The 23639-nt window shown below is 43.0% G+C and overlaps 1 long non-coding RNA gene and 1 pseudogene across 1 annotated transcript; both read left to right on the top strand.

Annotated features, from left to right (window-relative positions):
- The first annotated feature begins 1592 nt into the window (after positions 1 to 1592).
- On the top strand, positions 1593 to 5040 carry LOC114009598 (uncharacterized). Its single transcript, XR_003550987.1, has 3 exons — positions 1593 to 1668; positions 1797 to 1821; positions 4745 to 5040. It is a non-coding gene; the product is annotated as an uncharacterized LOC114009598 (long non-coding RNA).
- A 16929-nt stretch (positions 5041 to 21969) lies between these two features.
- Positions 21970 to 23119, top strand: LOC102472905 (DNA/RNA-binding protein KIN17 pseudogene; annotated as a pseudogene).
- Positions 23120 to 23639: the final 520 nt, after the last annotated feature.

Genomic DNA, 23639 nt, shown 5'->3' with positions numbered 1-23639 from the left:
GTGTGTGTGTGTTCCCCAAATCCTGAGAAGGAGGGAGAAATGGAGAAGGGATTGCAGCATGAACATGCCCTGTGGGGAATGTCTCTCCCTCTCCCTTTCTCTCTGTCTCTAGCAGTTGCAATACCCTCTGGCAATTAAAAAAGAAAATGGAGAAAAAAGAAAATAAAAGAAAAGTGCTTTATGCCTGTTAACTCAGTATTCAGAACAACGCCAGGAAGCAGGACTATCATCTCTGTTTTACAGATGAGAAAACCAAGGCTCACACACAACAAACAAACAAACAAACGTGCCCAAAGTCAAAGGGCTGGTGAGAGAGCAAGCTGAGATTTGCATCTTGGCTCAGGCTTTCAGAGCCTCCATGTTAACCAGAATCCTTAACTGTCTTGAGGCCTGGGAGGTGTGCAGTTGGTTTGAGGTCTGCACAAATTCACCTCCATGTCATTATCTGGATGAAGGTGGAAATCCTTCTAATCAGAGGTGATAGACACACCCCATCTGGACGTTGGTACTCTGGAGGGTTTGGACTAGGCAGAGACACCCTGAAATTCTGTTGTGGGTTTTCCCCTCAGCAGCTGCCAGCTGTGAAGCATAACTTAACTATCGCTAATAAACTCTGAGTTATAAAAGGGGATTAAAGCTCTATCTGCAAAAACCATTTGTGGCTCAAAACAATCACCACGCTCACAAGAAATGTGGTGGAGAATTCTGTGAAAATTGCGCAAAAGCCGTGCCAAACCCTCACTCAGCATTCCATTCAGTAGAACCCGAATGAAATGAGGAAATAATCACGGGGCTAAGATGACGCCTAATTAAAGCTAAATTTAGCCAACTCTTTATTTTTTTCAGAGTTGTCATGAAATCCATTTCAACTGAGACAATAATAATGGCAAACCAAGATAATGAGGAAAGGGATTGAATCTGAAAGGTAGAATGCCATCGATATAATAATTAACACACACACACACAAGGGCCAAATGAAGTGGGCAGTCCTTTCTAGGACATTTTCAGTAATTTTGCTGTGGCTTTGTGGCTTTCTAACTTTTTCTTTAAAAAATAAAAAAAGGAAAGCAAGACTATCAGGAAATACGGTGATTTTCCTGCCATTTCCAGTGGCTCTCTGTGAACACGGTGTCTCATTACCACATGGTGGGAGATGGTGGAGGACCAGACCTCTAATTACAAGGCAGGGCCGACTCCAGCTCTGCCCTCGCTGACAACTCTGTCGCAGACTCTGGGAGTGATCCCAGAGGCTAGCTCTAAATTAAATTAGAGGGGAATGGAGCGTGCGCAGAGAGCTAGCAGTGCTGGCCAACCGGGCACGTTAGATGTGAGCTGCCTTTCTCCTACAAGACTTTGCTTTCTCTTCAATTAATATACACCACTGAGAAGTAATCAGGAAATGCCCCTAAAGCTTCTAGTTTCATAAAATGGAAGCAGAGAGGGGGCTGAGGTGAGAGGTGAGGAAATGGCTGATAAAAGAACCACCCTTCACACCCAAGAGTCGGACACCCGCACCCACACATGTGCACGCATGAGAACAAGACAGCTGTTGGCTTCAACTGATTTTCTGCCTTCTCTTGGCCCTCTCAGGTAGGAAAAAGACATCAAAACTGAACACTGATCATGTGGATATTGACTCTATCTCTCCAGAAAGAACTGAATGATCAGGTAATTGAATTCCTCTTAGAAGCCCCCAATATTCAATTTATCATCTCCTGAGCACTGGGCACTATAATTGCCTTATTTAGTCTGCACTGCAATACTAAAAAATAGGTATTATTAATTCCATTTTACAGATCCAGAAATCAAGACGGCAGGAAGGTGAGTAACGTGTCCCCAAATCACAGAACAGTAAGTGGCACATTTGGGATTCAAGCCAAAGACTGCCAGAGTGTGGTCCAATACTGCCTCCTAGCTACTTTTTCCAGTTAAGTGACAAAATGTCACTAAGTATTATATCCTGATCAGGAGATGTCTATTCAAAAGATGTTTTTAATATGGATTTTAAAAATGCATACTATTCCATTTCAGCTTTAAAAATCCAAGTAATAGACAAAGGAGATGTTCTTAATCAGCCCTGAGCCTCACTGCAATTACTCAAAAAGAAGCATAAATTAGAATGTTCTTTTCAGAGGCAATAACACTATATATGAAATAAATAGAAGGTTTTTCAACACACCTGAGAATAAGATCCAACTGAAAGGAAATAAACTTAGCATGTATATGCATATATGTGTTTATAATCAACTTTAACATTCCACTAAGAATATCCACAGTCTCTGCCCTTTCCCGACCTCTGAAGAGAATCTGCTTTGCTAAGTCTGACACCTGTCTCCCCAGCTCTGCCAGGCTGTAAGGTACTGGTTTTCAAAGGGTGGTCCAGGAAGGAGGCTGTGTGGGCACAGCAGAGGTGACAAGTACATTAAATAGCAAACCCCTCTCTTCATTTCTTTATGACTCAATCTAACTTAGATAAAAAGGAATTTAAAATAATACCTGTCAGGATAAAGCAACCCAGGAAAGACATTACTAAAGATGAGATGCCCCAAATAATTTTTTCACTTCAATGCTAAAAATGGGATTTCCCAAATATAATATAGTATTACTTGATATTTCCCCCAAAGATAGGTGGGTCCAAGTCTCTTTCATTGAATTTGGGTAGGCTTCTGATCATGGCAGAGAGGACTTTTGAGACTGGGACACCTGCTCTTAGAACCCAGCCACCATGCTGTGAGGAAGTCCAAGCAGCCACATGGAGAGGCTAAGTGCACGTGTACCCATTGGCAATCCCAGCTGAGGTCCCTGCAAGCAAAGGATCAATTTCCAGACAAAGAAGTGAATGAGCCTTTAGATGATACTACATGCCAGCTGCTCAGTCACCTCCAGCCTTTCTAGCAAACCTCTACATATTATGCTGGAGAGACAGGTTGACTCCTCTACATACCCTTGCATGACTCACAGAATCGTGATGATAACAAAATGGCTGCTGCTTTATGCCATACGTTTAGGGTGGTTTGTTATGCTGCAATGACAATGAGAATAAATGATCTTCCCATTTTTCTTATCCTTTAGGACACTAACACTGACTTCTTTGAGATTCTACCTTTGTTCTCTAATAGTAGTTTCTATCCACCTTTATTAAAGAAACTTACCATCTTGTTCTATTGGTAATTATATTTGTTTACCTATCATTAGCTTCTGAGCTTTGCAAGGGTGGGAATTTACTTATTGACTTCTGCTCCCCAAAACATCTGTTCTATGAATGAATGCAACAGGCTAGAAAATATCAGACCTTTGGACTCAATCTCATCTTCTCAATCATGGAGAAAGCCTGATAAGTTTTAGAGCAACTGTATTTCTGAAGAATCATTACCTACAAATCAACACGCATGCAATCAATACATCATCTTACTCACTATGAGAGAAGAAGCTAAGCTAGAAGTTTGGGAACAGGAACAAAAACACTTGCAGTTCCAGTGAAATAGCTGTGTATTTCTCTTCCAAATCATTCCAAACTCTTAGGGTTGCCTAACACCCATGCCTACCATGTCCTGCCACAAGGGCTGCAAGTCCACTTAAACACTTGTTCTAGGCCCTTAATCAGGGCAGGCCAGAAGTGCAAGAGCAGTTAAAACCCAGGGATAGCCTGAGCCCTTGATAAACATGAGTTAGAGGATAAATAGCCATAAATAGTCATTTCTGCCTCCCTCAGTGGGTAATTCTGAGACTTGTTCTACATTGTCTGCTGGAATCTCCCAATAGTCCCAGCAGCTCTCTGTGGCAACAGTCTCAATAACTCATCCTTGTGTTCCCAATGCCCTACTGAACTCTCAAGATCACCTCTGACATCAGCTATTGGCACTCAGGTCCTCTGCTCGGTCTGCTGCTTGGTCTGCTGTTTGAAGGCTCAAACTAGGCAGCACAGCACAGGTCTCACAGACAAAAACATCAAGAAGACTCTATAGGCAGACAAAATTCACCTGACAAGGTACAATTCATCCCACTAGATTTGGACAAGTGATGCCGATACAATCTCCATGTGTTGCTGATTAAAGATAATCAATACGAGCTTCAGGACACAATAAAGTAATAGAAAGAGCTCATTCGCATTAGGCAGGACACTTCTGGCTACAAGTGATGAAACTAATACAGGTTGTCTCAAGCAAAATAGGAATTTACTATTTTGTGCATCTGAAGTGCCATAGGAAAAGGAAGATCTTCAGGCATTGGGGAGCCCATAATAATATTATTGGGTTGGCATAAAAGTCATAACACATTTTTGCATGAAAAACCAGAAAAAATATATCATGACTTTTCTGATGACCCAAAACAAAATATCTATTTGTGTCCATTCTTGAACCCTGCTTTCCCTGGGTGATTTTTACCATTAGGTAAGAGCTTCAATAGCAATGAGAAGATACAGCTTCAGATTTAATATTCCACTCAGTAACACCAGCAGAAAAAGAAATGCTCTTTCCTGACAGTTCCACACAGATGTGAGCCTGGCCCTCCTCCGTACACTGTGGACTATGGCCATTGGAATACACTGACTGGATGACCTGGCTCTCCCAACTCTTCTATAGACAGGACAATGGCAGTGGTAACTCCCACCCAAACCATACAGCCTGGCAGTGGTCAGGAATGCTTTCTGAAGGAGATCTGGGTTACAAAAGAAAGGGACACTATCTGGAGAACTAATCCTTGCTTTCCCACTTTTATTCCCCAATGCCCTACTGATTGACAGATGCCAACTACAACATGAAAACACACTTGGACTTTTGGAAAAATGAGAAAGACCCAGCTGTGGTGGCTCAGGTGGTAGCATACTGCTCCGCAGTGCTGGAAACCACATGACCAACACAGATTTGGATCCCAAGTCAACTTCAAACAAGCTGGGTGCACATGTGCCTAAGATCTTGAGGAGCTGGAAGTTGGGGAAGAGGACTGCAGTATGAAAAGACCCTTTTGAGGGTACTCATCTCTGTCTCTCTCTCTCTAAAATACTCTCTCAAGAGAGAAATAAAAATGTAAAAGCTTTTAAAAAATGTGAAAGTACAGATAAGCAAACCCAAAGCAGCAAACAAAAGTTGAAGTCTGCAATTACTCAGACAATAAAAATCCCTTCTTTTCGGTAAGTGTCTTGGTCCTTTGGGGCTATCACAAAATACCAAAAAACTCAGTAGCTTCTAAACAACAGAAATTTCGTTTTCACAGTTCTGGCAATTGGGAAGTCCAAGTTCAAGACATCAGCAGAGTTGGAGTCTGGTGAGAACCACTCTCTGATTTGTCAATGCTGCCTTCTTGCAGTGTTCTCGCATGGCCGGAGGGGAGAGGGTGCCTAGTTTTCTGGGCAATAACCCATTCATGAGGGATCCACCATGATGGCCTAGTCACCTCCCATAAGCACTATCCTCCAATACCATTGGAGGGCAGAAGGATTAAGGGGAAAGTGTGGCAAGAACCTTTCTTGTGGTTTCTGTAGAAAGGAGTGAGTGAGGCAGGTAAGAAGGCAGAGGGCTGGTTAGTCTATTACAGTAGGCTCAGCGGGTGTTGGGCTATCCCGCACTGCCACATTTCTGGCCCTGGGGCGATTAGAGTAGGTGGATAGTGGGTGATGAAGCCAAGTAAAATAGATAACTTGGGGGTGTCTGGCATAGCTGCTTTGCAGGTCAAAGGTGTGCTCTCAGATGAGTGGTTTGTTCTCTCCAGGAACTGGCTAATTCTGGGAGGGGCAGTCTGTCCAAGTCAAGTCCCAGAAACCAAAACATAAAGAAGACTGAGAATAAGGATATATGGTTAACATACCTTCCCACCAAAGGCAGGTCTACAACCTGGAAAGATCGCATGGAGTAGTTATTTGGAGAGTCTGAAAACGAAACAGTAGCAAGCAGGTTGGGGAAGAAGACCAGAATTGGAAGCACCATCAAACCAGCAATAAATTTACCCTGTTAATCCTTCTGCAATCCACTGGCCTGAACTCAGCACAGCCTTGGTTGTTGGGTCTGCGGGCAATGAGAGCTGCTGGAGAAGCCCTCTAGTTCTGACTTGAGGAAAGGGACAAGGGGCTCCTAATGCCGAAATGTGGTGGGGAAAAATACCACTTCCTTTTTTTCCTCTTTTTCCTATTCTCTTGCTCTTCAACCCAACATTGGTTCCCCATCTCTTTTTAAAATTAAAAACATTTTTTGTTGTTGTTTCTAGAAAGTATAAGAGTGAGAGAGAGAGAACTCATCCCTCAATGGGGTATAATCTTGCCGCAATCCCTTCTCTGTTTCTCCGTCCTGCTGGAATTTGGGGCATGCAAACACATGAACCTGATGTGTTTTTCGAGCCTCTGTGGCCAGGATTTGAGCCCCAGTCAGCCATGTGCGATCTGACTTGCTATGGCTGGCCCACCCACAGTGGTCTTTAGATGCTGAGGGCAGCTGTGTCAGAAATGACAAGAGGTCCCAGGAGCTAAATTCTGAGGAAAGGAACCTTTCACTCTGATGAGAGGAGCTGTGGTCTCAGAAGCCATGCAAACTTCCATTGCTTTTATTCTCTCTCTCTTACCCCAAATTGTCTCCAGATGTGAACATGGGGGTGGAATGTGTGGCAAAGTGGGAAAAATCAAAGCCATGGCTTTCTTTCCAGAAAGAGTCAGTTGGGGAGTGGAAAAGTGTTGAAGGTATCCAGGAAAGAGAGGAGAGAATTGCTTACAGATCCCGAGGGTCACTCCTCAGATCCTCAGGCCTGGATATGACCCCAAACAACATACACAGACCTGTTCCAGGCTGGGCCTGGGGAGATGGAACTTGTGAACGTATGGGACAAATCTGATCAGCAAAGGATGAAACTGAGGGGCCAGGTGGTGGTGCCACAGTAGGGCAGCTGTGCCCACAGGGAGAAGGTCCTGGGTTCAGTTCCAGGGCCTCCCTGAACATGTGGGTGCACATGTGTGTCTATGGGACAGCTAAGACTAGGGGTGGATTGTGATATAAAGACCTTGTGGGATGCCTCTCTCTTTCTGCCTGAGGAAAAGAAACTTTTATTTGAAAAATCAGGGCCAGCAGATGGTATAGTGGTTATATCGCTGGACCTTCACATGGCCAACCGTGGTTCAAGTCCCAGAACTGGTGGTTTGAAATTCTCACCAGGTACATGTGCACGTGTGTTCAAGATCCCAGGAGGAGAATGGAGGAGAAGGGGTTGCAGGGTGTGGCCATCTCACCTGAGGTGATTTCTCATGTTCCCTCTTACTGTCTCTCTCTCTGGTGAGTTCACGCACCCTAAGGTGAAAATCTCTACAAGAAAAAAATTCTTAAAAACCTAAACTGACCTTGAGATCACAACCCACAGAAAGCTGAAAACGGAGGCATGCACACACTGGGTGTTTACCTGCTGAAACAGAAACATCTGCATTCTCCATGGAATCTAAACAAGACCCAGAATTTCATAATATAATATTTAAAAGATCTGGGGTACAAACCAAAATTACTCTGCACTTAAATAAGCAGAGAAATCTCAATTTATAAGGCAAAAAATGCCAATACTGAGAAAACACAGACCTTGCAATCATTTGACAAAAATTTAAAGCAGCTATTAAAGAAATGCTCTAACAAGCAATCCTGAACACTCTTAAAATAGGTGGAAAAAGTAGCCTCAGGGAAAAAAAAAAGGAAGATATAAAGAATGAAATGGAAATTTTAGAACTAAGAAATAAGATTTAAAAATCTCACTAGATGGGCTGATCCGCAGAATGGACATGACAGAAAGGAATAAGTGAACTTGAAGAGAAGCCCAGTGGTCGTACATTAAAGGCATTGCTTCATGATGTTGGAAGCCAAGGGTGAGGGTTCTATGTTTGTGTTCTGGATCTGCCTAGCACGCCTGGTGGTCCTGGCTGAGGGGAGAATCCTGAAATGAAGACCCCATTGAGGATGTCTGCCTGTCTCTCTGTCTATCTCTTTCTCCTCCCGCCTTGCCTCTCTCTCAGGAATTAAATACATAAACTTAAAAAATAAAACTTGATGTAATCTAAGTAACAGAAAGAAAAAAGATTTAAAAAGTACACAGAGCCAAGGGACTTGTGGGACAATACCAAAAGGTGTAACATTCTTATCTTCGGTGTTCTGAGAGGCAGAGGGAAAATGCAGCACACAAAATATTTGAAAAAATAATGAAACACCAATGTCCCAAATTTGGCAAAAGGAATACACTGGCAGGTCAAGAAGTTAGGCAAACCCCCCAAAATATAAGCTTAGGAAAGAAAGTCTGTAACCAGACACATTATAAAGAAACTTCTGAAAATTAAAGAAAAAAAATTGGGACCAGCAGCAGGTGACGTGGTGGTTAAGGCACAGAACACTCCCACATGGCTGACCATGGTTTGAATACCAGACCTGGTGGCTTGCTTTCTCACTTTCTCTCTCTCTCTCTCTCTCTCTTTCTCTCTCTGTTTGTGTGTGTGTTTGTGTCTGGCCAAATTAAAATGAATGAATGAATGAAGTTAAATAATTTTTTTAAAAAAATTGAAAGCAATCTGAGGACAAGGCACAGAAGAGAACAATGACTGAATGATTGTAGATTACTTATGAGAAACCACAGAGCCCAGAAAGAACCATAACAAAATATTTAAAGTGTGGAAAGAAAACAAATGTCAAGCCAGAATTCTATTTCAGTGAGACTATCCTTCAGAAGTGAGTTGAAATAAGAACATTTGCAGGTGAATGAACACTAAGAAAATACGTTGCCAATACACCTGCTTGGACAGAATTCAAGGGAGTTCCTCAGGCAGCAAGAAATGATACCAGAAGGAAAGCTGGAAGGATAAGAACGAGGAAAGACAAACAGAAATGGTAAACTTCCAGGTAATTATAACAGACTATTTTTCTTTTACTGAGTTTCTTAAAATATGATTGATGGTTAAAAGCAGAATTATTACATTTTGACCCAGCCTGGCCTGTGCAGTCCACTGTGAGCTGAAATGCAGTCCTGGAAACCGTGTAGCTGACTGTAGGTTTGAATTCATGGGTTACCCTGAAGGCATGCTGCTTGATGGCTACCAGGATCCCCGGGCTGGAGGGCCAGAAAAGGGGGGATCATGGAATGACAGGGCCCTGCAGAGAATGCTTTCTCTCTCTCTCATTCTCTTAAGTGAGTGCACACACACTGTCATAAAAAAAATAGATAAATAAAATATTGGGTCATCAGGAAACTTAGGATGTTGCATAGCAAAACATAGAAAAATATGTTATGACTTTTCTGACCACCCAGTATTACAAAAATATCACATTATCTAATGGAATTTTCACTGTATCAGATACAGTACATAAAACAACTATAGCAAAAACCTATATACTGGTTAATTTCCTATTAATACATTCAACTTGAGGAACCAGCAGTTACCATAATGGCTATGTCGCTGGACTCCCACGTAGTCGACCGCAGTTTGCGTCCCAGACCTGGTGGCTTAAAACTCACACCGGGTGCATGTGCATGCGTGCCCAAGATCCCAAGAGGAGAATGGAGAAGGGATTGCGGTGTGGCCATCCCTCCTGGGGGGTGAGTTCTCGCTTTCTGTCTCTCTGTCTCTCTCTGTCTGTCTGGCGAGTGCACGCGCCCTATAGCGAAAACCTCTGAAAAACAAACAAAAAAACATTCAACTTGAAATGCAAAAAATATTTGAAAGTGAAAAGTGCAAAACTATGTATACTGTAATCCCTATAAGTAATTTCTAAAAGTATATAAAGAAATACTAAAGAAATATAGTCACAGAAAGAGAATACATAGATATAAAATATGTTCTCAGACCATGATAAAATTATTATATAAGAGAAATCAGTAGTAGTAAGATAGCTGGAAAATTCCAGATATTTGGATAAAAACAGAATAGATAAATAAAAAAGGAATACTAAAAACGTATTCAAATTGTCCTACAAAAAGGTAGGAAAGAGGAAACAAGAATAACAAAACAGGGAAGAAATAGAAAACAATAATAAATCTAAGCATACTAATAACTCCACTGAAATGTAAATGATCCAAACACATCAATTAAAAGACAAATATTGTCAGAAAGAATAAGAAAACATAACCTGAGTATATGCTATTTACATAAAATTCACTTCAAGTATAATGATCCAAACGAGTTAAAAGAACAAGAATAAAAAAAGACATATCATGCAAAATCTAATAAAACACAAACTGGACGCATTAACACTAGACAGTAAGTATAGAGTAAAGGAAATTAGCAGGGATACAAACAGACAGTACATAAAGACAAAAGGATTAGTAAGTCCAGAAAAAAATAACCATTCTAAAGCTTTATACACCTAACAATAGAGTTTTAAAACACACAAAGCGAGGGGCCAGCAGGTCACATGGTAGTTAAGGGCACTGGACTCCCACATGGCAGACCATGATTTGAGTCCTGGACCTGGCAGCTTGCCTTCTCACTTTCTCTCTCTCGTCAAATTTAAATAAATAAAGTTAAATCAAATCTTTAAAAAACAACAACAACAACAACAACAAAACTATACACACAAAGTGAGAACTGAGAGAACTAAAAGTTAAAATAGATAAATCAGGGCCAGCAGGTGGCATGGTGGTTAAGGTGCTGGATTCCCACATAGCCAACCATTGTTTGAGTCCTAGACCCAGCAACTTGAAAATCATGCCAGTTGTGTGTGTATGCATGCCCAAATTCCCAAGAGGAGACTGGAGAAGAGACCGCAGCAAGGCCATCACTTTCTCACTTTCCCTTTCTTTATTTCTTTCTGTCTCTCTCCAATGAGCACACGACACTGTATGGCAAAAACCCGAAAAGAAAGAAATGAAATTATCCCCAAAATTTATAGTTCTAGATAGTTCTACCAAAAATTCTACCAAATATTTAATGATTAAATAATAGAAATCTGATTTTTTCCAGACAAGTGAAGAGGAGGGAACGCCTCTCAACTCATTTACTCTGATACTGAAACAAAAGAATACAAGAAAACTACAAACCAATATTTCTCATGAACATAAATACCAAAACCCCTAACAGAACTTTAGCAACTTGAATCTAATCACATATAAAAAAGAATTTTAAAATCACAACCAAGTGAGGTTTATCTTGAGTTATCCCCAGTTAGTTCAATATATGAAGATCAGTCAAGATAATATTACTAGTCAGAATAAGAAATCCTGATCATATCAATTAATACAACTTTACTAAATTAGTGAAAATACTTTATAAAAGTCAGTACTTATTTATGATAAAAAAGAGCTCCCAGAAAACTACAAAAAGAATCAGCTTTTGTCAATCTGTTAGTTCATTATTGAAAAACCAACAGAGAACATCATACCTAATGAAAGACTAAATGCTTTCCTCCTATCAGTGGGAAGATAGACTTCCTGTGTCTCCACATTTAATACCATAGTGGAATTCCTAGCTAGTGTATGAGACAACAGAAAGAAATAAAAGACAATAAGACTAGACAAGAAGAAGGAAAATGGTTCCTAGTCATAGCTGAAATTATTATTTACATGGAAAATTCCAAGGAATACACATGTGTTTACATGTGTTCACACATATACACCCTTCCCAGAACTAATATGTGAGTTTAGCAAAGTTGTAGGATACAAATAAAATTTCTTTTTGATATTTCTAGTTACTAGCAGTAAGGAATTAGAAACCAAATATTTAAAAATATTACTTAAAACAACTCCAAGACATTGAACTTCTTAGGTACTAATCTAATAAAATATGTTAAGAATCTATATACTGAAAACCATAAAATGCTGATGAAATAAAGCAAAGAAGACCTAAATAAATGCAAACATACACTGCGTTCATAGACTGGAAGGCAACGCTGTGAAAATCAGTTCTCTCCAAATTCATCTGTAGATTTAACCAGATCCTAATCAAAATCTCAAAAGGATTTTTTGTTGTTAATCGCCAAAGGCACATGTGCTCACCTGACAGACAGAGAGGGAGCGGGGTGGTCACATCGCCATCTCTTCTCCACTTATCTGTCCTATTGGGATTTCAGGAACACACATACACACACCTGGTGTGTTTTTAACGAGACTGGGGTTGGGATTTGAACTGCAGTCAGCCATGTGGGTCTGGCTCCCTTACCTACTAAGCCATGGGTCCATCCCAACAGGATTTTTTGTAAATAGAAACAAGTTTATTCTAAATATATGAGCAAAGGCAAGAAACAAGAACCACCAAAACAATTAAATTAAGAGTTGAAGGAATCAGACTTTTTGATATTAAGTCTCCTAAAGCTACAGTAATTAAGATAAAGATAGTATGGAATTGGCAAAAGATAACATGTAGATCAATGGAATAGGTAGATTCTAGAAACAGATATGTATATAGCCAACTGATATTATTTTAACTGAAGCACAACTTACATACACTGAAATGTGTGGGCCTGAAGTACACAATTTGATGAGTGCAAACAAGTGCATATAGCCATGTAAACTTCTCCCTGTAAAGATTATTCCTAATTCTAGTCCAGAATGTTCCTCTGGGGCTACCTTCTGGCAAACACTGACTTCCATGTTTTACTACTTGAGTTTTTGATAAAAATGCAAAGGCAAATGCAACAGAGAAAGGGTCATCTTCTCAATAAATGGTGTTACAGTATTCGGACATTCACATGCAAGAAAATGAACCTTGAGCTGAAACTCCTTATACCAAAATTAATTCAACTTAATTATAGATTTAAATGTAAAGCAGAGTTATAACATTTTATAATTATATATAGGATAAAACTTTATGATCCATTACTGAAAAAAATGGGTAAGTTGAATTTCATCAGAATAAAAAAGTTGTTCAGGAAAAACACTGTTTAAAGGAGGAAAAGACAGGGCTAGACAGTGGCACAGAAGTACCGTGATATCTGTGAGGCTGACCCATATGGAAATTTCTTGGTTTGCATCTGGAGACATCCCTGAATATGCTCGACACGTGAGTGCCCATGATGAAATGTTGGCTGGAGTTGGGGGTAGATTGTGGATCAATAGCCTGTCGAGGGTGCTTGTCTTTGCCTCTCTCTGTTTCTCTTGCATAAAAAGTAAATAAGTAAATAAACTTAAAAAGAAAAAAACAGGGACCAGCAGATGGTGTAATGGTTATGTCACTGGACTCCCACATGGTGGACTGCATTTTGAGTCCTGGACCCGGAGGCTTGAAACTCATGCAAGGTATATGTGCACGCATGCCCAGAATCCCAACAGGAGAATGGAGGAGTGGGGACTGCAGCATGGCCATCCCCACTGGGGGGGTGACTGCTCACTTTCTGTCTCTTTGGCAAGCTCATGTACCCTATAGGAAAAATCTCTTCAGGAAAAAAAAGAAAAAAGAAAAGACAAGTTACAGATTGGGAGAAAATTTTCACAGTTCACATATCCAATAAGAGACTTGTATCCAGAATATATTAAGATCTCTCTTGGGAACCAGCAGTTAGCGTAATGGCTATGTCGCTGGACTCCCACGTAGTCGACCGCAGTTCATGTCCCGGACCTGGTGGCTTAAAACTCACGCTGGGCGCGTGTGCGTGCGTGCCCAAGATCCCGAGAGGAGAATGGAGGAGAAGGGATTGCGGCGTGGTCATCCCCCCTGGGGGGTGATTTCTCGCTTTCTGTCTCTATGTCTCTCTCTGTCTGTCTGGCGAGCGCACGCACCCTACAGTGAAAATCTCTCCAAAAAAAAAAAAAAAAAAAGACCTCTCGAAGCTCAACAATAAGAGAACAAACAACCCAATTTTAAAATGAGTGGAGGATTTGAATAGACACGCCAGCAAGAAGATACATGGATGGCAAATCACATAAAAAGATGCTCAGCATCCTTTGCCATTAGGGAAATACAAACTAAAACCATGATAACCTACCACCACCTACCCATGAGAACGGTTGGAATTACAAAACTGCAACAATCTCAAACAGGGGTGGGAACGCAAAGCAACAGAACCTCACATGCTCTTGTGGCAGTGGGGGGAGCAGGAAATGAAAAATGGTACCACCCCTCTGGCTAACAGTGAGGCAATTTCTTGTGAAGTTAAAGACTTGCCTACCAGTTGATTCAGTAGTCTGATTGCTAGGTATGTCTTAGAAATTATTACATAAAAACTTACTTTTACGCCCAAATCCTGTATGGAGTGTTTATAGCAACTCTAGTCATAATTGTCAAAGACTAGATGCAGCCAAGTGTCCTTGAATGAGTGAAGAAACAACTTAGTTACATCTCTACATTGGAATTCCTCTTGGAATAAAACTAAATGAACTATGAATATGTGCGACAACTTAGATGAACCCCAAAGGCATTAGGCAAGTGAAAGAAGCTAGTGTCAAAAGGTTCTGTACTGCATGATTGCATGTAGAGATCCTCTGCAAAAGATGAAACTTTGCCAATGGACAACAGAGCAGTAATGGTCAAGGATTAGGTTTGCAGGGAAGTGTGACCGCAAAAGGATGACTTGAGGGAGTCTTCTGGGGTGATGGAACTGTTTTGCATTCTGACTGTAGCGGTAATTATGACAATCTGTCCATGTGTTCAAATGCACTGAACTATACATACAGAGTCAATTTTACTGTATGTTCATTTAAAAAGGAAAATGTTAAGAAAAAAACTTAAAAAGAGTTAAAATGTTCTCAGCAAGCCAAACATAAAGAAATCCTTGTCCATAATGTGTTATTTTGTATGTAAAATTAAAAAGAAAAAGGTGAAAATTGGGGCCAGCAGATGGTATGGTGGTTAATGTGCTGGACTCCAATATGGCCGACCATGGTTTGAGTTTCAGACCTGGTAGCTTGCTTTCTCATCCCACCCTCACGTCCCCTTTCTATCTCCTCTGGTGAGCACACATGACCTATAGCAAATTAAAAGTAATAATAATAAATAAAATAAATATTTTTTAAGTGGTAAAAAGTATTAATTTGAGCAGAGATTCTGAAATTTCAGTTTCTATAACAATCATTTGGAAAATTTAACTTTTTTTCCTCTTGAACTTCACCTCATTCCCACACTTTGAGGTAAAACTTGGCTGGAGCAGAAGGGGTAGTAGCAGTTAAGATACCTCAGTTATGTAGGTACAGACACATGTTTTATAATCCAGCTTAAGACCAAATTTGATCTGTTCCAGTAAATCAAAGCAGATGTCTCTGGATTCAGTTAAGTCATTAGGACAACGTTTTCCTTTAGAGAGCTTACATCTGCAGTGCTTAGGCTTGTAAAACGAGACACGCAGATAAACCCTTCTCCTACCAGCAGAACTAAGCTTTTCCCTCTTCACAGATTGAAGACGGTCAGGTGAGAATCTGAGTTTTCTTAGGCCGTCACCAAAGGGCATGAGCCTTCAAAAATAAGTCCACAGTTAAATGATCTGCTTCAAATTAGTGGTAAAACGTAAAGTTGTTTTGGTTTTTGTTTCCTTGGTGGGGCAGGGAGAGAAGATGCAATTGCATTGAAGCAATTTAATGTGGAATTTTGGATTCTGGAAAATAATGTCAAAAAGACAACTAGGAAAAAAGGCTTCTCTCTCTTTTCCACAGTTGCAGCGTGATATTAGCTTAACTTTAAAATTTTGCTTTGAAAGTAACTTTGAAGAGGTGACATCTAACATTCCATGGCTTTAAAAAGGACAAGGAAAAATAGGGAAAATGGGATAAGCTCCTAGCTTGTTTATCATTCCATCATTTCTAGAATATTCTAATTACCTTAAGTTTTTTCTTTTTTTTTCTTTTTCTGGAGTGGTTTTCGCTATAGGATGCGTGCACTCACCAGAAAGACAGAGAGAAAGAAAGTGAGAAATCACCCCCCCCACTACCCCCCCCTCCCGTGATGGCCATGCCACAATCCTTTCTCCTCCATTCTCCTCTCGGGATCTTGGGCACACATGCACACGCACCCGGCGTGAGTTTAAGCCACCAGGACTCGAACTGCGGTCAACTACATGGGAGTCCAGAGACATAGCCATTACTCTAACTGCTGGTCCCTAATTACCTTAAGTTTTGAGATGATGCAAAATAAGTTGTGAATCTCATGGAAAACGAACAAAAGCTGGGTGTTTTGATTCCAGTGGTACCAGTACCGTGAATGTACATGAATGTAGAACACTAATATACCACACATCTAAATAGTAGTTGTTTCCTCCGGCCCACACACCTGAGCTTAAGCAGAGAATTTTTTTTTTTTTTGACAGATTTTTGTTATAGGGTGTGTGCGCACTCGCTAGAAAGACAGGAAGAGACATGCCCCCCAGGGGGCATGGCAACGCCACAATCCCTTCTCTTCCGTTCTCCTCTTGAGGTCTTGGGCACACACGCACATGTGCCTGGCTTGAGTTTAAACCATGAGGTCCAGGACTCGAACTGCAGTCAACTACATGGGAGTCCAGTGACATAGCCATTATGCCAAATGCTGGTCCCTTAAGCAGCAAATTCTGAGCCTGAGGAACAGATTGACTTTCCAGAGTAGCTGGCCCCTTCCTCCTGCCCAAGGGAATGACTTAGGAATTTCAATGCTCCAGGGTTACTATAACACCATACCTCATTTAAAATGGGGCCCTCTGAACAGTCACTGGTGTGGTGTTAGGGCAGCCAGATCCCACATAGCTGACTGTGTGGTTTGAATCCTTGACCTGGTGGCTTGAAACGCATGCTGGCTGCATGTGGATGGGTGCCCCAAATCCTGAGAGAAGAATTCAAGGGAAAATACTGTGGGGTGGCCATCTCTCTGGGGAGCGATTTCTGACTTCCTGTCACTTTCTCTCTCTCACTCTGTCTCTCTCAGGCAAGTGTAGGTGCCCTGTAGCAAAACTGAAAACAGAAGAAAATTTGTTCCATAAAAGAAAAGCTCCTTTGTTTTCACCTTTCAGAAGTGACTTGAGTTTGGCTCAGCAAGGAGATAGGGTGCAGATGGAAAGGGAGAAATCACAAGCTTGTCCTCTCCTGGCCTTGCAAACCTAGTGAGCTAGTAGGTCTGCTAGTAAGAGCAATGTTTAAAGGCACGAAACAAGCACAGCCCCATGGCAGACTGGCAGTTTCCTATAAAAATTACCATACACTCCAGCAATCCACACTCCTTAGTATTTACCCAATGGATAAGAACTTTTTTCCACTTGGAAACATGCACACTACGGTGTATAGCAGCTATATTAATAATTGCCAAACTTGGAGGACTCCAAAATGTCCTCACATAGGTGAATAAACTATGGCATGTCCATTCAGTGGAATATTACTCAGCAATTTAAAAACGGTAGTTCATCAAGCCACAAAAAGATGAGGGGGACCGGCAAATGGCATAATGGATATATCACTGAGCTCCCATGTAAGCAACCATGGTTTGAGCTTAAAGCTCATGCTGGACACATGTGCATGCATGTCCAAAATCCCGAGAGGAGACTGGAAGAGAAGGGATTATGGCGTGGCCATCTCCCCGGGGAGGAGGGTGATTTCTCGCTTTCTGTCTGTCTCTCTCTTTCTCTCTGGAGCATGCACACACCCTATAGCAAAAATCTCTCTCAAAAAAAAAAAAAAAAAAAGGCAAGGGGGAAACTTAGACGTGTTACTATGTTAAAAGAGCCAATCTGACAAGGCTGCGGACCACATGATCTCAAGTACATGGCCTTCTGTTAATGGCAAGATTATGGAGATAGAGGAAAGATCCGTGGCAGTCAGGGGCTGTGGGGAGGGAGAGATGAACAGGCAGCATGCGGAGAGTTTTTAGGGCAGTGAAACTGTTCCACACGGTTCTCTAAAGGTGGCTACGTATCAGTTGAAACCCATAGAATGTACACCAATAGCGAGCCCAAAGGCAAACCATGGTCTTTAGTTATAATGCATCAATACTGGCTCAGCAGTTGGAACAAACGTACTACAGCGATGTGAGATGTTAATAACAGAGGAAGTGTGTGTGTGTGCATGTCGGGGGAGGCATGAGAGGGCATGTGGGGACTCTGTGTACTTTCCATTTAATTGTTCTGTAAATCTAAAACTGCTAAAAATAAATAGTTTATTAATTAAAACCACACACACAAAAATATGTGTCCAGGGCCTCTTGGCCTGGCCAGAACTGTGCATGTTTCTCAAGGTCCTTGGCCACATTGCGACATTTGGTGATTCGGCTCAGTTTCCCTGCTGGTTTGCTGCCTGTGTTTTCTAACCTCCAAAGGACTCTAGCTACTTGAGGAGTTTGTTCTTACCCATTGTCTGACTTGGCCACCTTCAAAATCACCCACAGTGGGCCAGCCAGGTGGTACGGCAGTTAAGGCGGCTGGATCCACTCAGCTGACTTTGCAGTTCCAGTTCCAGATCCAGTAGCTTGAAAAACATGCTGGGTGCATGTGCATGCATGCTCCAAATCCTGAGAGGACAATGGAAGAGAAGGGACTGCAGCGTGGCCATCCCCCCAGGGAACGCTTTCTAGATTTCTCTCTCTCCCTCTCTGTCTCTCTCTGGTGAGTACATGTGCCCTATAGCAAACTGAAAAAACCTGCCCACAGTAAAAGACAAACTACGCCTATGTCAAGAAGGTTTCTAGTGGGGCCAGCAGGTGGTGTAGTGGGTTGGTACTGGGTTCTGACATGGCTGACCCTGGTTCAAGTCCTTGACCTGGTGACTTGAAAATCACACAAGGCACATATACGTGCGTGCCCAAAATCTTAGGAGGAGAATGGAGGCAAAGGGATTGCATCATGGCCATCCCCTCTGGGGGTTAGTTTCCCACTTTCCCTCTCATTGTCTCTGTTTCTCTCCAGTGAGTGTACATGCCCCATGGCAAAAACCTTAAAAACAAGAAAAGTTTTCAGCTTTCTTCCTAGGCTTACCCACACACGCTGAGCCTTTGTGTCTCTGAGTGACACCTTCACCATCCGTAAAGTGTGGATCACAGCACAATCTGTCTGTACACTTGTTCCCATGTAACCGATATGTATCAGGTTCCTACTCTGTGCCAGGCACTGTCCCAGGGACTACGGAACTAGGGATACTGCTGTGAAGAAAAGAAGCAAAAACTCCATACTACATGGGCTTCCATTCTAGCACGTGGGTTAAGTGAGAAAACTCACAGAAGTTCTAAGAAGGTGCTCGGGGCTTAGTAGGTACTTGAAGAATACCAACAGCTGCCATGGTGAGCCCACCGCCTCCACCACAAGAACTACCTCAGGGCTTGGCAGGAACGCCTGTGCAAACACCAGGAATGCAATTCCCCTGCAGGCTGCAGCGACGCCATGCTCCAGCAGATGGCGGCAGCTGCAGACACTTCCAGGGTGGCCCTGAGCGCCAGCCAAGGAGAGGAGGGACTGGCTGATGAATGCGAGGCTCAGCCTCTTATCCTCTGGATCACAACAAAAGCCTGTTCTTCCTGAGGAGTGTCTCTGAAAACCAGAGCTCCTTATCTTATCACGTCATCTCTTGCTTTGTCCCTTCAAAAGCAGCCACTTAACCCCCTGCAGCAGAGAGAGGAATCCTTCCCTGGCCCCTGCAAGTCAGACCTGAGGGCACAATGCTGAATGTGAGCCGAGAATCCACAGGGTTCAGAGGATTGCAAAGGCAAAGGCCTACAGGGGCCAGGCTGGCAGTCCTGTGCAAGCAGAAGGAAAAGGAGGACAGTCTGGAAGGTCAAGGACACCTCTCACAGCTCTTTGTGCTTCCCACAGATCAGGCAGTGAAGGTCGCCCCATGAGCTGGGAGAACCAGATAGCCGGGCTTTGATGTGTCATGCCATTTACAAAGTGCCCCCTAAAACTTGTCTGGCAGTTGGATTTGACCTATGACCTTTATTCATTTGGTGTTTTCTAGATAAACTACAAGTCCTCACAAAGCCCAGAGAGGAGTGTGCTGGCCCAAGGCCACCCAGTGAGCTGGGCCTAGCCCAGGACTGCACTGAGCTCCCCTGTGCTGGTTCTCCCTGTGCAGCTGCATCCCACAGACATTACGTGGTGTGTGTGTGCACGTGTACATGCACGTGTGTGTGTATGCGTGTCTTGAAAGAAAAGCAGGGTGGTTAAAATGGCGAGTGTGACCTGAGATAACTACAACTGATATTCTTCCCCAACTTGAGAGGATGACCACCACACAGAGTGGGGAATACAGGGCATCCGCTCTGAACCAGACACTGGGCTAAGACTTTCTATGGAGGAACTTACCCAACCCTCCCAGCCAGCCACCCACCCAGGAAAGCCTTTTCTTCTCTTTTTCAGTTTTTTGCTATGGTGTACATGTGCTCAGGAGACAGAGGGAGAGGGGCTGTGAGAAAGCACACCCCAGGAAGGACGGCCACACTACAATCCTTTCTTGATTTCTCCCTCCTTTCAGGATTTTGAACACACACATACACGTGCCTGGCATATTTTTCAAGCTACCGGGTCTGGGACTCAAACTGCACAGTTGACCATGTAAAATCCAACTGCCTTAACCACCATGCCAAATACTGGCTCATTTTATCCCCATGTATCCCCAAGTTACACATGAGGGAGGGAGTGCACTGAGTGATCCGCTCAGAGTCAGAGTTAAGTGGAACGATCTCAATCCCTCTTTTGCTTTGAGAAGGAAAGTGACCAGAGGAGGGTCACTTTCTCATCTCATTCTGGCTTCTCAACTCAGGCCTCCTCGCCACCAAGGAGGCTAGTGAGAGGGTGCTCTGAAATGAGGGCTGTCAGGAGCCAGGCCGGCTGGAGTTCTGACAGCATCCCCTCCCCATCTGGCCTGCAGGCCTCACAGTTGACAACCTAACACCTGTTTGGGGAAGGTGACACAGTGACACAGGGGAGAGAGGCCTAGGCCGGGAAACTGCGGAAGGCAGGCTCAGAAACGGGCTCTGGCCTTCTGGCAGTGACTGGCCCCAGGTGAGTCTTGAGGACTCCAGTGCAGTAGTGGTTTCTCTACAGAGTTTGCTGGAGGAGGGTGTGCACCACTGTTCTGCAGGCCACATAATGCGTGGACTTGGAGCAGGAGGGGCCAGGTGGCCAGGTGGCCCTTCCTGTCCCTCTCTGTTCAAGCTTCTTTGAATGTTCCCTCTCTCTATGACTTGCTTCCCCCTCTCCTTCCTTGCACGGCCTTCTGGCAGTGACTGGCCCCAGGTGAGTCTTGAGGACTCCAGTGCAGTAGTAGTTTCTCTACAGAGTTTGCTGGAGGAGGGTGTGCACCACTGTTCTGCAGGCCACATAATGCATGGACTTGGAGCAGGAGGGGCCAGGTGGCCAGGTGGCCAGGTGGCCCTTCCTGTCCCTCTCTGTTCAAGCTTCTTTGAATGTTCCCTCTCTCTATGACTTGCTTCCCCCTCTCCTACCTTGCACTCAGACACACACTAAACAATTCCATGCTTTTCGTGTGTGTTTGAGCTTGCCAGGGCCCTCAGGATTGTAACGCTCTACCGGGGCTACCCCTTCTCAGCAATTACTGCTTTATTGCTCAAGCATGTCTTTTAGCGTCCCTGTCTCAGTCCCCTTTGTGTTTCTATAACAGAATACTACCAACTGGGTAATTTATAAACTACAGAAGTTTATTTGGCTCCTAGTTCTAGAGTCCAGGGACGAGGGAGGTCTAAGAGCATGGTGCTGGCAGCTGGGAGTCCAGCAGCAAGCCTCCGTTTCCTCGTCTATGAAATGGAGATAGCAATACTAACCGTACACACAGGATGGCTATGGGACCTCAGGATAACATCCTACAGAGCCAGGACTGGTGTTGGTACTCACTGAATTACATCAGTTCCCGCTATATTGCCCCAGTAGAGTCTTAGGCCTCGACTTCCCAATTTTCCCAAAACAGTAAGAGCAACACTACTAATTCCTCTGGTTCTGCTCTCTGAGAGGGCTTTGTCAATAATTAAAAACCAGAGACAGAGGGAAATCTCTGGAGCCTTGGGCTCAGCCTTCCCAGGCCCCACCTCTTTCTGTCTCTCAGCTAGCATTTGTCCCGCCCATCCTACCAACCTCAGCCTTTTCTGCTAACCTTTGGCCAGGTACTGGGCTCTGGAGAGTGACAGGTGCTGTAGACGAGATGGGGAAGTCCAATTTTCTTATCCCCAAAGCCATCACCAACAGGATCAAGTCCAGGGGACTTCGGAAACTGCGTTGGTATTGCCAGATGTGCCCGAAGCGGTGTCAGGATGAGAATGGCTTTAAGTGTCGCTGCAGATCCGAATCTCATTAGAGACATCTATTCCTGGCTTCAGAAAATCCTCAGCCAGCCGTTTATGGATTATTTTCTGAGCAGCTCTAAAATGACTTTCTAGAGCTTCTCAGGAGATATTCTGGCACCAGGAGAGCCCACGACAACACTGTCTACAACGAACACATCCGTCACCTAGAGCGCACTCACGAGCCTACGCAGCGGTTGGGCAGAGAGGGCGTGTGCAAAGTGGACGGGACACGGAAAGGCTGGTACTTTCAGGACACATCCGGGAACCCAGAAACTATCTGCCAGCAACTCGAAACAGAGAAAAGGCAGAAGCAGGACCTTGATGATGAAGAAGAAACTGCTGAATTTTTTCAAGAGCAAGGGAGACGAGATCTGGAAGGGAAAGAACAGAAGGCCCCTTTTATGGAACTAAGCAGAGAAGACGACGAGGAGAAAGTTATGTTTAATTTGGACAGAGGAGCATGTAGTGCAGCAGGATCCACACCATCCGAATCAAGCTCTCTGGACCAAGCGCACTGAAAACGATAGGGAGGGCAGCATCCCTGAAATGAAGGGAACTTCCCCAGAGCTCAGCTCAGGCCAAGGAAAAGAAAAGGAAATCTGCTCTTGATGTAATCATGGCCATTGAAGAGGAGGAAAAAAAAAAAAGAGCTGCCCGAACAGACTACTGGCTATAGTCTTAAGTCATTGTGAAAATAATAATTAAAAAAACTTAGAAGTATCATAAGAGAAAAGATATTGTTAAGGAAGCAATTGACAAATATACGGTTGTTGTAAAGATGGTAGATTCTGCAGATGAGCTGAAACTTAACCAGACTCATTCAGACACAGCAATTCCAGCACCAGGAAAAAGAATTCTAGCTTAAAATGGAGACTACGAGGAAATGAAGGGACCTTAGAATCCATCAACAAGAAGACCTTTTCAGCTACTACCGTCGTTGAAACTGGCCCTTTAAAAGGATGCAGAGTTGAAGGAATTCTATACAAAGACATTTCTAAACTTGCCTGAGTTTGAAAAGTTGTTAACACATAAAACCCTAAAGCATCAAACTGGTGTTCACCAAACACTATGAAACTACTGTGTCAGGGTGGTTCTTTTGTAAAAAATAATTTATTTGATTTATTCAAATATTACTGTACTGTGTTTAGCTAAACTTACAGAAAAATCTTATGTCTCACGATGGACAAGAACTATATAATTTGTCTTTGTTATTTTAGTTTCCTTTGTAATATTTCCTTGATGATTTTTAAATCTCCATTAAAGAATGGTATTGTAAAACAAACAAAAAAAAAACAAAAACAATCAAGAAAACCAGTCCGTGGCACAGTGGTTAGGCAAGCAGGATCCCACATGGCTCAAGTCCACAGGGTTCAAGTCTCAGACTTGGAGGGTCAGGAAACAAGCTGGGATTTGCACCCAAAATCCCCAAAGGAGGGGAAAATCCAGGAGAAGGGATGGTGGTGAGACCACTCCCCATGGGGGGAGGAAGGGTGTGCTCTCTCCTTTTCTCGCTCTCTTCCTCTTTCCC

The sequence above is a fragment of the Tupaia chinensis genome, unplaced genomic scaffold (genome assembly GCF_000334495.1).
Source record: "Tupaia chinensis unplaced genomic scaffold, TupChi_1.0 Scaffold000570_1, whole genome shotgun sequence".
Lineage (NCBI taxonomy): Eukaryota > Metazoa > Chordata > Mammalia > Scandentia > Tupaiidae > Tupaia > Tupaia belangeri.
Note: the sequence above shows the minus strand (reverse complement) of the source record. Positions and strands in the feature narration are given on the sequence as shown.